Below are 13379 nucleotides of genomic sequence, written 5' to 3' on the forward strand. Positions count from 1 at the left end.
TGTGTGTGTGTGTGTGTGTGTGTGTGTGTGTGTGAAATAATATTAGTGTAAAATAATATTAAATACACTAATTAAGACTTAGACTTTTTTAGACTATTTTAACTAAGTAAATTTAAAAAAGTAAATTGCTAGTAAATTTAATTAAACATGAATAAAACATTAAATTAAACATGGAATTTTGAAGTAGAAAACATTATTGTAAAATGTAATCTAATAGTCTTTGTTTTGTTTACAACTTGGGGGAAAAAAACATTATTTATTAATTTTTTTTATTGAAGAAATTGAGGTGGGCTCATTTGGTGGTGAAGAGCGCCACTCTTTTTATTTTTTCTAAAAAATGTGCCTCTAGATTACCTTTTCTCTTATTATCTAGGGAGTGTGCCTAGAGGATCAGTGCTCCTGTGATGAACCGCCTTGGCCATGGTGTCAACTGTAAATACCATCAGCAATTAACAATGATCAGAAAGAGAGAGAGAGCAATATAGCATCATGGAGGATCAATTATTGAGATTTGCTATCTCTTTACATCCCATGGTGCTCATTACGTCCGTGGCTATATTGGGTTGTGTGTGTGTGAATGTGTTTCGTAAGGTGGTTATTTTGGAGCTATAGATTCACAGTCACATGCAGGCTTGTGCCTGTAGTCTGTAAAAATCAGTCCGGCCATCTGGGCTGAAGGTGTTCAAAATCCGCCTTGATTAAAAAGTGCAAATCTGGAGATCACAGGTCCACTGATCTTCTCCTTCACCCTTACATGCCGAGCCCAGGCTGGATACAGGAGTGACCCCATCAGTAATCTCGTCTGGAGATTATGATGATGCTTCTTTAGATGAGGATGTTGTTAAAGAGGAAGGGAAGGCATGAGACACATATTAAACACTGCTGTTGTAGCTAAGCAACTGATAATGGCATTTGAATGAGATCTCAAAAGGTAAAACCAAACAATGCAGTGCAAAAAAAATATTTTCTTGCTCAATGTTTTTGTCTTGTTTACCAGCAAAAATACCTAAACATGCTTTGAGAAGCATTTTAGAAGCATTTTATATACTCATAATAAAAAGTGCATATTTGGACTTTTTAAATCTGGTGGAAAAGTCATTATAGATAATATTACATACATATATATATATATATATATATATAGAGAGAGAGAGAGAGATAGATAGATAGATAGAAGCAAAATTGTGTAAAATGAGATTTGTTTAACTTTAGGCTCATTGTGCCTAATTTTGCCCTCTTGTGGTGTATTGCTTTATTGACCAACTGAGTTTGTGAAATCGCATGTTCTGTAAACCGGTTTCCACCAGTTAAAGCAGAATGAAACAAGCACAAGCATTCAGTTCGTGCTTCGTTATCACTGCTGCCAATTACGGCCCTGCCTCCGAAAATCGGTTTTTGCACAGATCGTGAGCTGCCTGTCTGAGTATTTGCCTCCGAGCTTCAGTTTCCCACCAGCCGCTCGCAATCGCCTCACCCCATCGCCTCTCGTAGGCACGTTGGGCGTGCAGCTGCTACATCAACATGACAAGTGTTTCTAGAACATTCTTCATTGTTCACTGACCAGTAATCAAAGTGCAATGGCCACCGTCGGGGGATATTTTCTGCTGTTGGGCTCTGAAGAGCGAGCACCTGGGCCTGCACTGAGGAGAGAGAGTCATGCTCAAACAGACCGCCTCATTGTGATTTCACCTCAGGCTTTGTCGCTCTGAAAGAACTCACGGCCTGCTCCAAATCAGTGATGTTTGCTCGTTCATTTGAATTCACTGTAAACCTCACACTCCAGTGGTGGAGAGGGACACATTCGTTTAAATTAGCTTCAGCTCAGCAAGTGCAAATACGTTTATGACCTCTCTCAGATTGTGACCAAGATTTTATTGCTTAAAGCAGAAAGTGAGACCTCCATGCACAATTACGCACTGCTTTTAGCCTGGCTGTAATCTACCTCAGTCTTAAAACACTGAGTATTTTCAGTATCCCTCCTCAACAACATCACGTTTCTCACTATTGATATCTAAGTGTCTAATATTTATCTTTTACCCCTCATAATGTCGTTCCAAACCTGTATGACTTTCTTCTATGAAACTCAAAAGAAAGGTTTTTTTTTTTTTTCCCCCATATAGTCAAAGTGTGATTTTGGGCCTCAATGACTATCATTATATGGATAAAAACAGTTTTTCTTCTTTTGTATTCCACAGGGGAAACTTTTAAAATGACATGAATGTGAGAATGATGACAGAATTAAAATTATTGCATGAACAATCCTTTTAGTAGTGAATATCATGGCTATTATTGGGCATGGATTTGGAATAAACCACCTAACAATGCTCTGGCAACCACCCACATGTGACTGTTCCATTGAAAATATATTTTCTTCTGAAAATCTACAAATCAAAAGCTGTTCTGATTTTCACCCAACTTTTTTGCAGTTTCAGATGAGAATGCATGATTTTTTCCAAGGAAACTTCACCCCACTATTGTCCAATTCCAGAGAAAACATGAGGACACTCATAAATCTAATCTGTAATTCAGAACAGAGAAGCCCGTGGAAAATATCTAATCCCAGTGAACCAGCTTTACAATGACCACAGTCTGTCATCAGCTGTGAATATTCTTTCAGGAACATGTCACTTCCTCTTCTGTTACTACAGTAACTGTGCTTTTAAATACAAATATTTGCTTAGTGGCTTCAGTAATGCGTTGTTTGGTTGTCGGTGTGAGATGTACATGTATTATGAGGTTGTTTACAAGCCAGGTGTTTTAATGAAATCTCAGTTCGGTGTTTTAACATTGTTGAGCGTATATAATCCTTTTCTTATCCTGTGTAAACCCACTAATCTTTGACCTTAATCTTAAAGTGCCACATTGAATCAGAGATGGGATTTTTTTTTTCCCTGTCTCTTCCACCCATTTAAACGCTGAAAGAAAAAAATAATAATTTGTTGATATCATTTTACTCTCATTGAGGGAGTCAATAAAACAGTCATTGGAGTTCATAATGCTTAAAATTGTATTCTTCATAAACGGCATTATAAATTACCAATCTGCAAATGTGGAAAAATAAATAAATTAGTAGCTAAAAACAGCTGAAATCTGATATTAAAGTGAGATCTCCAAATGGGTGTCCCTCAACAACACGAAGGCTAAGCGTCTCTTATTGCATTTCAGTCAAACATCTCTTTGTAATTTGATCAAATTTATGAAGCAGAGAGTAAATATTTATTTATATGAAGGCTACAGAAGCGGTGAGGCTCTAGACGGCGCAATGCCGTGCCTGTCGGAGAAGGAAAGGTCAATGCTAATTTAATAAAGTGAAACGGAAATCTGCTAGCATGCTAAGCTAGGTAGCGTGGCAGGATATGGAAGCAGAAGATACAGGATAAGAGCTGGACAGACGTGCGGTCAGAGTGTGTTCGTTTGCTCTGTAACCAGGTTAGCACCAGGATTCAGACATTTAATACTTTAAACAGAGAGACCATCCTCTTATCTCTTACTTTAGTCATGCTATTCTTGTTTGTTCCATTTGAAGGTTGTTGTCATTCAGTAATGCATGTTTATTATTTGCTTGTAACTCCAGTATATGTATAACAACTGACACTAGACTTTTGTGAAAAAAAAAATATACTTTTCTTTCTTTTATAAACATTTCTATTATTCACAACAATGAATCACATTTATAGTCATCACAACAATAAATGACATTTTAAAATAATATTTATAATTATTTTAAAATGTAATAATATTTCACAATATTCCTGTTTTACTGCATTGTTGATCAAGTAAATTCAACTTTGGTGAGGTCTTTCAAAAACGTTGAACATTCTCACTAACATCAAACTTTTCAACAGTAGTGTATATAACTAGACCCCATAAATATAAATACAATTAATTTTGCTTAAAAAAAATTATCATGTTAACCATACTCTTCACCAAAATCCTATGGTTTCTCCAATTTTAGTCACTCCAGTAAAATCCAGTAAAATCTAGACACTTTTCTAGCGAATTTCTAGTGAAAATGAGCAAAAGATTATTATTAATATATAATTTATTTGCAATAATTGTTACAATAACTGTGGTATTTTAGCAAAACCTATTTGTTACCATGGTAACTCTTTTGAAGTACATTCTTGGAAAGCATTTCAAGAGGTCAGGTCCTCTATTGAACCTGAACTGTTGTGCATTCTGTAGGATTCCTAGAGGCTCGGTCCCTGGAAATGTGCTTTCTTCATATGTCACATTTTGTAACTCTTTTGTAACTGCTGCATGTTTGTGCACAGTGTGTGTTTGTGTGTGTGTGTGTGTGTGTGTGTGGACCCCTGGTGTCAGCTGCAGAGATTGGCCCTTCCGTCAGTGGCAGGCTTGCTTACGGTGGGGGCCCTGCAGCTGTTGCTAAGCCATTGCAACACTGGCCACAGCTGCTTTATTCACAGAAACACCAACAATGACAAAATATGCCTTTAAAATTGAAGTATATTCATTTATTCTTTTCAGAATTTTTTTAATTAGGACTGTCAATCGATTAGTAAAATTGTAATCAAATTAAGTACATCCCATGCCAGTTAATTCATCAAATTAACAGCAATTTGTTTTACATATATCAATATTTTCCACATTGTGTTCCGAAAGCATTAATTTGACATCACAATTAGTGGCTTTAGCAGTTATTATGTTTATTTCTGTACTCTCACATTTTAAGACACCATGTTAAGTAATTCAACTCTTCAACTAAGCCCTGACTGCGGATTTGCAAAACATGAAGTGTCACTTCAAGCATGAATTGCTTTGATGGTAGGAAATCCCTTATTACGGCATTTGCAGGGTCAGGAGGCATAATTAATAGCATTAAATTTTATTGCAGATTTCTTTTTTTTTTGTAACTAATCACACTAAATTAAATTGACAGCCCCAGTTTAAATGCATCATCTCAGCCGCTCTCTCGACTGCAATGTCTCAATTTGTGAATTAGAATGAGGACGAAACAAGTGGACGGCACAATAGACAGCCAGTTTAAAAGGGGTGCAAGGAAGCCAACGCAAAATTAAAGGACTGGAACAGCTGTGTGTCAAGCTGTGTGAATAGAGAGGGATCTGGCTGTTCTCTCTTCCTGTCCCACTGAAAGCCACTCATGAGATTCAACAGCGTTCTCCCTATGACCCTCAATGTTCACACTGAGAGGGCCGGCTTCAATGGATCAATTACCGCAATGTTCATCAAATACTTGATTGAAACTCCAATCCCGCTATAGAATTAAATGTTTTTCTCAAGCGCACACTCATCCAGATAAGAGAGATGGATTAAAGACACCTTTGTCTGTATTTCTTCTTTTCACTTATTCCCTTTCTTTATCTTCCTCCTCCATCTTCCTGTCTATCGTTCGCTCATCTTCATTAAAAGGTCACACTTTATCTCTCCGAGTTTATTCTTGTTTTTTCTCCTCTCTTTTTTTCATCTTGCCCGCATCCTTCCTTCCCATTCTGCCACTTAATAGGCTGAAAGCCATCTCCATTACTGTGAAGTTGTAAACACGAGTACAGATAACACCCGCTGTGTCTAGTAATGAGTGATTGGACATCATTGAGCGTGTGTGTTTAGTTAGTTCGCCGTGCCACCGCAATCCTCCTGCATCTTGGAGAAAAGGAGATAATTGACAGACGTATAATCCTCTTCCTCCGCATGGGACTCCGGGGAACCATCGCGGTGACAAAGTGATGACACGTGGAAAAGTATTAAATCCAATTGTGGGAAAACAGAAGGGGAAGGAAGGAGCATAGACCGAGAGTGACATTTACATTACAGGAAGTGATTTAGAAAGAGAGTTGCTTACTGCCAGTCACTATTCCGGTTGGATCACATTTATTTAGAGCCATGCAGGGCAGTGGTTTGGTTTTGTTAGCTTTTGAATGATGGAAATACTTGTTTATATGCTGTTTTGTCAGGTTTGGCTGATATATATGTATAATTCTGTGAGATAATAGGGAAATGTATGAATATAAATGTAGATTTATATTTTATATCCAGGTATTATAGACTTCCTTAGTCAATACTAATATGAAGCTTCTGGAAAATGTATTAATTGTCGAGTGATGAACAGTCCCCTTTTTTCACCCGTTGTATTTTTCACTACTGAAAAACTGGTGGGTTGCTTTAATTAGATGAGTCATTGCTTTCCAGGCTTAACATTAGTTTATTATTGTAAAAAAATAAAATACAAAGGTACACAGAGATGGAAAAATAGAGAAAAGGGGGAAAACAATACTGTATAAATTCCATTTGGGGAAATTAAAACAAATTAATACAATTAACGAAAAAGGCGTTTTGTGTGTTTGTTAGCGTAATTAGCCATAGTTATTATAGAAGCAAGTGGGACTTGATTCACAGTAGGTGTGTGTGTGTGTGCACCTGCTATCCAGTTCTTTCCCACCTGTGGAATCCCGCAGCGGATTTTCAAGCTTTTCCAAGAATGAACTTTGGCTGCTGCTGTGGTGCGATCACGACACAAAGACCAAAGGAGATCTTGAATGTGAACTGGCGCGTTCACTAGAAAGATATTACAAAAACTTCACCCAGCATGAGTGCGACTTCCTCCGTTCCTAATTGCAAAAGCGTAAATGACACAGCGAACTTCATTTAGCCTTTTCTATCGTTTTCTGTTCTTTCACACAGCGCTGTAATGGGCTGAATTTTTCTGAATGCACAAACAGGTGAGGAGCTGCACCTGTGTCTCGCCCCAGTCACCGCAGCTCTTGAATATTTACAGCGCACATGAAAGACATACCACAGAGTGTGTATGTCAATGGGTAGAAATCTCTTCCTGTTTTATCCTCTTTCATTTTTTATTCCTACAGTCTTTTTCAGGTACATGTCATCAGAAATCATTTTCTGCCCTTGTGTCGCTTGTGTGGTGCAACCGTTGCTTTGTGTGAACCTTTCTTCCTCTCTAGTTTCCATTCAGCCGCTAAACCCAATTAGTCCTATACACAAATATTGAGAGTACACAAGGTTTCATTAAGACTTTTCAAAGTCTATTTGACAGGCAGGCAGTATTTTTATTTGGATGAATTCACAATATTGCTAAGCACAGCATAGATTTCACCTGCTGAGTTGCTCTATATAATGTAGGATTCCAAATCTGATAACAAAGAGAATGTTTCATTGTTAATATCAACTTATTATTTAATATAAAATCTAAAAATAAATATTACACTTGAATTACAATTGAAACTGACATCATGACATCATGACCAACCTGCTCATGCTAACCAGCAAAACTTGACAAAATAGCATATAAACACTGACACTCACACACACACACACACACACACACACACATATATATATATATATATATAATTTCATTAACTTTTCATATTTTTATTTATATACATAATATTATAAAATCTACAAAGAATGTAATGCAAATCTTAAAACAATAAATTAATCAAATAAATAATACCAATAATAATTTTATATTTTAAATAACATTGAAATTGTTATTTGTGTGTTTTTTATTATAAATAGTATAATATCGTAATCTATCTAAAAATTAAAAACTAAATATTTTATAAATCATATTAACAGTTATTTCTGTATTTTATACATACACACACAAGTGCATAATGGTGCATTAATGCAAACATTGCCAGGAGAATATGCTTGAGCAGATTTTGTAATGTGAGTTCAATCTTTTGAAGTGTGTGTAAACTCGTCTGGAGTGTGGAGGACAGATCTGAGCGTGAGTATGATCACTGAGATCAAAGATGCTGAGATGCTGAAGTCCTCTTTTGCTGCTGAAGAACCTGATGATACAGGTGAATTAAATCATCTGGGATGCTTTTTTTCTAGAAACTATTCGCCGGCCAGACAAACATATAAATACACTCGGGGGAGGCACAAAAGCACACTGAACTATACAGCACATAATGGAGCTAATTTCACCCCATTCGAATCCACACAGGAGAGTATGTACTCACCCAAGAGAGCATGCTTTGTTGAAACGCGACATCCAGCAATCCATGAAAGTAGCCCCAGCCCTCCACCTCCAAAGTCCCTTTCATGTGTGTGTTGTGAAGGTTAGCACATTCTCTTTGAAAGGCCAACAGATCTTTCCCCCGCAGGTGAGCGCTAAGGCCCGTAAGCCCCACGCTGAGCCCCTGCTGCGCCAGGAGAAAAACATCTCTCGCTAACCTCTCTCCTCCCTTCAGCACCCATTCTCTGCCTTGCACTTTTGTCTCGTTCTGCCAACTTCCGTCTTCAAGGAGGTCCTGCGTGTGAATGGCCATTGATTCGGCTTTGTGTGTTTGTTTGGAGTCATCTCCTTCGCCGTCTAGTCCGGAGGCGACCTACCCTGAGGCCTCGGCTTAGAGCAACTTAACCAGGCATTAGCTGCCTGCTGCTCGGCTGAGAATGCATAATGAAAAGAAGCGTTTGATCGAAAGACATTTGTCCTTGGCTTAGTTAAAGCATCTTCGCGTTCCCTTTCCGTTTTCAGTAGGCTTGTCGATGAGCCTCCCCGGAGTCCATCGGTATTTGCCACCATACCACCCCTCCCAACTTATCCTGGATCAAAGCGTTCTCTATAAAGAACTGTGGTAAAACAGCATCTACTGTATGTAAACTCTTACACATAAAGGGATGCCAAGGAAGAACCATTCAGTGAACAGTTCCTAAAATAACCTTTTTTTTCTTAAAAACTAGCGAGTAAGGTTACGTTTTAAGAGTGCGGTCACATTTACCGTTGATTTTATGGGTGTAATCCAGTCATTCCAATAGGACTCCGAACAATCTGGTGTTTTGTGTGAAGCCGAAACAAGAGATTTTGATCTTGTTCAAGTTAGTCATGCGACTTTCGCTGATTTGACGAGCAGAAAGAGTTTTGCAGACTTTCCCAGATTTTGTCCCGATTAGCAGTCTGTACAAGTTGACACTAATTGCCGAAAGTCAGAGTCAGTCTGCAGATTTGAGTTGACAGATTTCATTGAAAAACCTGTAGTGTATGGTGGTCACAGACCCCGATTGTTTAGCTGCAGACTATGATCCCATCAAGTCAGAGGATATCAGAAAGTTTGAACCAGTTTTAGAACACATATTGTTTTCATTTGTCATGCATATCCTAGCTATGAGGCGCATGTTTCTATGTGAGTCTGGTAGTGTGTGATTCTCAGTCGTTTAGTGTATGATTCCCAGTTGTTTCCTCTGTAACTATTTATAAAGTCAGAAAGTGTATGATGCCTAGTGTTTGATCTGTTCAGATTTTAAAAGTTGTGTAGTGTAATCCAGTCTTTAGTGTGAAAAACAACTTAAAAATCTGGAGAAAAAAAAAAGAACCTTTTTCACTATAAAGAATATTTTGTGCAGTGGAAAGATTTCATGGATTTTAAAGATTCTTCATGGTACCAATGATGCCAATAGACCAATCCGGTGTTTGCAAGCAGTGATTATGCTTTTTTTGTGGGCGGGGCCTATCTGGTGGCAGAAAATGACAGTTTTCAAGTAGCAGTCTATGGAAGGCATGGAATAAAAGAACAAAAAAGGTAAATTTGAGTTTATTCTCGCAATTCCAAACTTATATCTCACAATTATGATAAGAAAAATTGACTCATCATTCTCGCTTTTCCCCTTGGCTCAGAGTCATGAGTTTATATCACACACTTCTTTCTGCCTTTTTTCCTCAGAATTGACAAACTCGCTATTGTTGAGTTAAATCGAGTTATAAAGTCTGAACTAGGAGACATAAACCTGCATTTGCAAAAAAAAAAAAAAGTAGTCAGAATTGTGAGATAAAATAGGTAAATGTTATGCAAAATGTTATAGGTTTAAATAGTATTTCATGCTGTAACTGTAGGGCTAATACAGTATGAACTGCATATGTGAATATTATGTAGACCTGTTGTTTATATAAAATGTATGCTTTTAATATAGGGTAATCATAGCAGGTTTCATCCATAGTCTGTCCTTTTAAACGTCTCCATTTAGCTTCAAATGGCATTGTTGATGACAGTATTCTATAAAAATCAAAAAGCCACAACACATTTTTTCTCTTATTCCATGGATTTTACCCATTTCCCTCCACTTGTTACCAGTGTTTTTCTGCCACCACAATGCGCACGCAGCTGCAAGTGACATAACTGTGTCGTCTACTCCAAATTGGTCTATAAAGAAACCTCATTTTTAACAGTACTGAGCTGTGATTTAGACCTGAGAATAAGTGAGAGATCTTCAGTGATATATTCAACTGCTCAAACATGCAGAAAGGTGTGGCAGCAGCCTGTCACAAAGATCTTGAGGCCTGTTCCAGCTGCCCTGTGAGCCTTCAAGGTACGAGGCCGACTACACACACTCATACATGCGTTCATCCCCTACCAACTGCTCCCCAGTCTGCCAGGACACAGGTGCGAGCGCTCTGATGCTCCTCTGCTCACGCTGCGCAGCCATATCACACTTTCTACTCAAAGCCTGTGTTCACGATCCCCACCCCACTGCAATTGTGCCCTCTCATGTACCCTCACTCCACATCACCCCCAATGTCACACCTTTTCAGATGTAAGGCCAATGCACACAGTCCACATGAATGCTAACATGCAGAACTAGCTGCTAACATCATGTTTGATATTTAATGTAACATTCAACAGAATATTGACCTCGTTTTTGTTCTTCTGTTTTTTGTTTTTTATATTATTACTTATATAAATAATTATATATTTGTATATATATATATATATATATATATATATATATATATATATATATACATATATACATACTCCTTTATGGCCTCATGATGTTTTGTTTCTTAATTATGACATAAGGGCAGATTTATAACCGATGTCTTGGACTGTCACCTCCTGTTTGTGCCCGCTGGTGGTGTACAGCAGATTGAGAGAAGGAGGGAGGAGAGGAAATTGATGTTGGCTGAGAGACACAGCATGGACCAAGGAAAGCAGGAAGCTGGTAGTGTAGATTCCTGAGATCGGTAGGGGTCACTGGCGAATGAGCACAGAGAAACGTAATGACGGGACTGAAAAACGAGATGCTAATAAAAGATTTGGCAGGAGGCCTTAATGCACTGAGTCAGAATATACTATCTGTCTCTCTTTCTGTCTCCCTCATTCTGCTTCCCAGCTGGAGAATCAAATAAAGCACCCAGCCACCCGAATTCTTCGGAGAGTTGGAGTGAGGAAAGAAAGAAACCCTGGCATTTGAAAGCTTCCTTCTTAACTGAGAGCGCGAGGTGTTTGTTAAATGGCTTCAAACTCTTAAGTTGCCTGGATTCCTCTTCCTGTCTTTTTCACTCTTTCTCTCACCCACCAGGCTCAGAGGGAAGTTTCTCTGGCCAAAAATCAAATGAGGGTGAAGATGAGGACTTATGTTCATTATGTCGGCTCTCATGGTTGGCTTATTAGACTGCTGAGACAGAGCTCAGTGTTAAATTGTGTGATTCCAGGTCCAATTAATATGGTCTGTCACAAAGTTTTGATGGCAAGATTTTGTGCATTTAATCGATTGTAAATGTATGACGTGATCCAAATAAGACAGCAGTCAGCAATTATGCACATACGTGCATAGCATCATCCTAAAAATTCAGTTTGTAATGTAGTTTAAAAAATGTCGTCATTCAATATATTACAAAAATAAATAAAATATATTTAAAAAAAATAATGACAAATATAATTTTTTCCATACTAAAAAAAAAAAAAAAAAACATGGTCATAAGAATTCAGTTTGTAATTTAATTGAAAACTTTTTTTTCTCAAACTCGATTTTTATTAATTAATTTTATATAATTTATTCTATATTTTAAAAACAGAGAGATGTTTTAAATGTGTGACAAAATTCAGTTTGTAATGTATTTATTAAAATACAGTATATTTCAAACTGAATTATTGTGATGTCATAAATATGTGTATATTTGTTGATTGCAGATTGTAAAATATATTTTATTTTATTATTTTATTCCATTAAAATAAAATATAATTACTTTTTACAGTAATTGTATGACAATTCAGTTTGTAATGTGTTCTGAATTATGATGTCATACATATATGTGATCATTTGTTGATTGAAGACTGTAAAATATAATTTAATTTTATATTGTAACATTGTATGAAATCATAAGAATTTTTATGCCATCTATTGTAAAAATAGAATATATAGTTTATATAATTTATATAATTTTTATAATTGTATGACATAATTCAGTTGTATTTTTAATTGAAATGCATAAAAAAATTAATCATGGTGATGCATATGTGTACATGGCGTCGTCTCGAGTTGCTGCTCTGCCTTTGGGACTTTGTGCGCAAAGTAAAATGAGATTTGTCGTACACACATCATTAGCTTGATGAGTGGGACAAGCGCTGTGCTAGCAGAAGCCTCGCACTCTGAAACTGAAGTCTGCGAATCCCAGTAAATGGTGCACAGAGCCAAGCGTGTGCTTCTTGTGATAATAATTGGGCAGTTGATTTGACATTCCTGCAGAGTGGCCGATGAGCCGCCCATAGCTCACGATGAGCCATTCAATATATAGATCTGTGCCTGGACCATCAAGAAAACACAGGGATGTCACACAATACAATTATAATGAAGTGTCCCCAAAACAGCTTGTAACCTTGTGTACTGACTGTACGTGAGGAGGGTTGGGGGTGGCAATAATTCACACCGTGCCTCCTGCTTTGGATCTGGCGATGAATTAGTGGCCTCAGCCAGTGTCACATGTCTTATTGTTAGTCATGGCGACCCTGCCAAGTCTCAAGGTCACCTGTTCCGCCCAGGCATGAATAATCTATTGAAGGATTGGTTCCTCCTCACTGGCTGCATGGAGATGTGTCAGTGTGGATTATTTGTGCTTTATTGTGCCTCCATTGAACGAGCAGTCAGTTCTGAACATACTGGAGAAAACAAGACTGATTTGCTTTATTAGCTTAGCAACGCATTTCTGTTGTTTTCTTTTTTCACTTGAAGGTTTGGGGTCGGTAAAAGTTTTTTTTTTTTTTTATATATCTCTTATGCTCACCAAGGCTTCATTTATTCATCAGAATTATGATGGCAAAGCTCAATTTTCAGCAGCCATTACTTCAATCTTCAGTGTCACATGACACTGTCAAAAATCATTTTAATATGCTAAAAAAAACATTTCTTATTGTAAAATCATTAATTTTAAAAAATATTACTGACTCTGAACATTCAAACAGTAGTGTAAATGTTTATTTTGCTAGGCAAAAGGTGATATGAAAGTGTGAAACAAAGATCCCACTCACAGAGAGAAAAAGTTTAGCATGCATGTTTAGGGAAGATAAACATCTGCAAAATCTAGCAAAGCAGCTCAGATTCAAAGCCCATGCAGATCTGAAGAGGACACTGTGTTTGAGTGTGTGTGTGTGTGTGTG

At 37.4% G+C, this 13379-nt stretch overlaps 1 protein-coding gene across 1 annotated transcript in view; it reads left to right on the forward strand.

Moving 5' to 3' along the window:
- Positions 1-13379, forward strand: part of LOC107687749 (protocadherin-17-like) — an 82081-nt gene that overhangs the window by 61469 nt on the left and 7233 nt on the right. The gene's annotated exons all lie outside the window — the stretch shown is intronic.

This window comes from Sinocyclocheilus anshuiensis, unplaced genomic scaffold (assembly GCF_001515605.1).
Source record: "Sinocyclocheilus anshuiensis isolate Anshui unplaced genomic scaffold, SAMN03320099.WGS_v1.1 scaffold165, whole genome shotgun sequence".
In the NCBI taxonomy this organism is placed as follows: Eukaryota; Metazoa; Chordata; class Actinopteri; order Cypriniformes; family Cyprinidae; genus Sinocyclocheilus; species Sinocyclocheilus anshuiensis.